The sequence below is a fragment of the Alosa pseudoharengus genome, unplaced genomic scaffold (assembly GCF_046254945.1).
Source record: "Alosa pseudoharengus isolate Yale_2024_CS ecotype anadromous, Long Island Sound unplaced genomic scaffold, YU_APseudo_1.1 YU_APseudo_1.1_scf_10, whole genome shotgun sequence".
Classification (NCBI taxonomy): Eukaryota; Metazoa; Chordata; class Actinopteri; order Clupeiformes; family Clupeidae; genus Alosa; species Alosa pseudoharengus.
In genome coordinates, this window is record NW_027468565.1 from 34,527,240 (window position 1) to 34,531,334 (window position 4,095).

The following is a 4,095-nucleotide window of genomic DNA, read 5'->3' on the forward strand; positions in this document are numbered from 1 at the left end:
TGTCATGCAGTTGGTTCTATGATTTCGACAACTGGTGCATGTAATTTTGTATGTTCCCACCTTGCTAAAATTGCTTGGGTACACTTTGGCTAAGAAAAAAAGTGCTTCAGACAGCAGGTGGGCAAATAAGATAGCAGTAGGCTACATAGTGAAACTGGGTAAACTCCATAAAAGGGGACTGAGTCAACCAGACGATGGGAAAATGGGACACAGAGTGGTGAATGCAGGTGATGAAGGTGAAGCTCATAAATCAAATATTCAGTCACAGTGTAGCAGATGCCCTGCAATATAGTCTGAGCGAGGGTTGGAGGTGGAAGTAAATACAGCAAAAGGATATTTGGTATCAAGCTTTGAATGGACCATGGTATAATGATTATTGGGCCAAAATCGTATATTATCACATATAGATATTAGCTGATATCTCCCATACTGGTAAAAGGATCTTTACCAAACTTGGTGTACTTACTCACCATAAGTTCTTGATTAAAATTAGTAGGTGTTTAATGTCTTGGGGTCAAAGGTCAAGGTCACGTGAGGTCATACTTGACATGCAATGTTTGTTTTATACCTCTCAAGCAGATTGAAGGATCCTCATTAAACCCAACACAGTTAATTAAGCCTAAATTAACTGATAAGGCATTAAAGATCATGGGGTCACAGGTAGAGGTTAAAGGTCATGAGGCTATAGCTGGCTGAGGCATAGAATCAACTATCTGAATTGACATTAAAAAAAGATTAAGACATTTATTAAAGCAAAACAAACTTTATTTTCTGTATAAAAACAGTTGTTTCAACCTCCACATCTTATTTTAGTATTGTAGTAATAGCCTCTCTGCAATCAGGGGAAATCTAAATAATTTGCTGTTTTAAAAATGCAAACATCTGTGTGAATACCTGTTTTAAAATAACTGTTTCAGTTCATAAATGATATTGGAGTAAAAACAAAGTACTATTACATAACATTCAGTACATCAATAACAACATTGTAGTTCATTTAGACAAGCTGAATAGCAGAAGTTTTAGATTAAATCCAAACCATTTCTGTCAAACATCTGATAAACATTGTCATCTTGAGCTATTTCCTTCAACTTAAATTATAACGCCAGACAATCGATGTAAATGTCTATGTTGATAGAATAGTGTTAGAAATAAAAACTACCCTTGCATCGCATTGCAAAAGTTATACTTTGTTCCCTGAAGCTGGTAGTAGGCATATAAGCAACGGGAGCAGCGGACTGATATTACCTAGGATTCTACTAGGGATGTAACGGTATGAAAATTGAACCTCACGGTTATAGTGACCAAAATTATCACGGTTTTCGGTATTATCACGGTATTTTTAAAAGTGTGTTCAATATGTTCAGAAAGCACTGATAGGCCTACACAAGCTGAAATTGTTTCAAAAAGTGTCCCGTTTATGTTTAATTGGGTATGTGCTTATAGCTTAACTTACCCTAACATTATTTGGAGGTTGCTATTACTGTTATCTGGATCCAATGAGTGAGACCAGGCTTGGAATTTCACCATTCTGGGGGCAAGTCCACTTGGCCTTCAGTTGAGCATATTTGGTGGAGGGCATAAAGGCCACATGTTAGGGCACCAAGGCCAAAGTTAACTATACAGTAGTAGGCTATAAAAATGATCAAAGTTGTATAGCCTATTCACTGCAGTAGACCTGCATCACTGTATGAAACATTACAAAAACATGAAACATGACATATTACATAGAACTGCAAATGATCTGATCATCTAATATTTACAGATATCTAGGCTATATTTAACATTTATTTTATATTTGGCCTGTTATGAAATCATGTATTGAACAATTTAAGCACAGTTCAGCTTTAAGAAACTCAAATAGCCTAGATGCATGCTTAGCATTTTGTGATACTTTCACAAACTCTTAGTCAGCTGTCCTCTGATTTACCGATATCTAGGTGATATTTGTAACATTTATTTTGTATTTGGCCCGTTATGAAATTATGTGGAACAATTTAAACACATTGTAAAACTTAAAGCCCAAATTTGACATCCATGCATGTCGAAATTTACTGCAAATTCAAAACTGGATTACTCTGGAACGGCTAACTGTACAGGTGACTGCTTTACATCTTTGTGTTCGGTAAGGTCTGCTGTTTATTCTGATATATGGTTTGTTATGTGTTAAACGAAAGGTTTGTGAAGTAGTTCACCGAGAGGAATGGGTAGGGTGATGGACGCAAAACCTTCAGTAGAATTTATGATTAAATTGAATTATATTATTTACTTTTCTCGCGAACCGTTCACCATAGCAATTCGCGGCTAACATCGTTTAAAAGCTGAGAAAAAGCTCTTTCATGTGATACTGATGTCTGCGTGATAAGCAGGCTCGTTCGCGAGTAGTTCAACTGAGAAGAATGGGTGAATTTAGACGCACTTTCTTTCTTGCGCTGTCACTTTCTCCACTGCATAAAATACTAAATGAATTTGCGCTGTGAATATTTTGACAGGCCATAGGCTAAATAAAAATCGCTATTAGTAGGACGCAAAGCAGGATATTGAAAGAAGGGCACCAAGGCCACCGTGGCCTGTAAACCTCTGATTTTCAAAGGGACATCACGGCCAAAGCAAGGGGCAACGACGTGGCCGCCGTGAAATTCCTACCCTGAGAAATAAAACGTTAGGCTACTGTGCTCTTCTGATAACGTGAGTGGAATGGATTTAATGTGGACGCGAAGATAAAAAAAGAAAAACGCAGAGCGGCTAAATGATACAGTGCAAGTTTTGCGTGAAAATGTTCCGCCTTTTAAAATCAGTTGTAGCCTAATCCAAATAGCAGTTAAAACCATCAATTGGACAACAGAATCATTAGGGTACCAATTTTGCTTCATTGTACCAGGCCTACTGTATGTCAAAAGCAGGCTCGGATGAAGCTGGGAAGGATTAAACACACGGTTTCAACACCGTGGTAATCAACCGTGATAATTATGATATTTCAAAAGAAAACGGTAATTGTTATCGTCAACATTTTTATCACGGTTTATCATTATACCGGTAATCGTTACATCCCTAGATTCTACTAGGTATTATGGTGGGTTTTCAGGATGTGAATGGATGTAATCATGGGTTTCATAAGGGTTTATACTATTGCATGGGTTTTCATGTTTTAGAAGAATGTAGCCATGACTGTCATAAGTCTTAATGCCACTGCATTTGCTGTGAGCAGTGTGAGGTCATTGTATCTTGTGTAGGCCAGACCAACTGTCAGAGGAGTGGGGTGAGTGGAAAAGTACTGGGGGTACCAGGATGAGAGGATCTCCTCGTTATATGGTTAAGGGAGAGGGGGTGTTATCATTCACGAGAGGATTTTGAGATGCACAGATTCCCAAATGAACGCATATCCACAGATTTTGTTAGAGTGGTGAAATACATTCACACCGCTGACATTATATTGAGGAAATAGCTCAAGTAGGCTAGCTCAGTGTAGCCAGACGGACCTTACGTAGGCCTATATTAGGACTTTAAAAAATATCGGCGCAAATTATCGGCCAGAATTCTGTTATCGGACCGATAATAATATTTAAATTTTTTCACTTATCGGCTAATAATATATCGGCCGCCGATATATCGTGCATCCCTAATACTAACTTATGGAAAGTCACAACAGCACAGAAAGCTATAATTTACAGCTGGAAGTAGCACTGCTTGTACTGTGGAGAGGACTGCAAGGGCAATATTGAAAGAGATATTGGTCAGGGGCCGTATTCACAAAGCCTTTTATCTTACCACTAGGAGTAGCCTACTCCTAAATCGCACTAAAATATTTTAGCTAGGAGTTTTCTCTTAAAAGTTATTCACAAAGCCTTTCAGACCTACTCTTAGTAAGGAAAAATGACAACTTCTAAACTAAGGGGCCGTTTATACGAGAACGATTGCGAAGAAAGACGACAAAATATTTTATCATAAGTGCCTTTCGTTTACACGGCGACCCCGCCATCGGGGCTTGAAGACGCAAAAATCTGAAGACTCCTTCCAGAGTGTAGAGTTTTGAAGACGACCCGGGTTAGTGGGGGGCCTTAAGCACATAAATAGGTTGTTTCGCGCAATTTCTTCTAA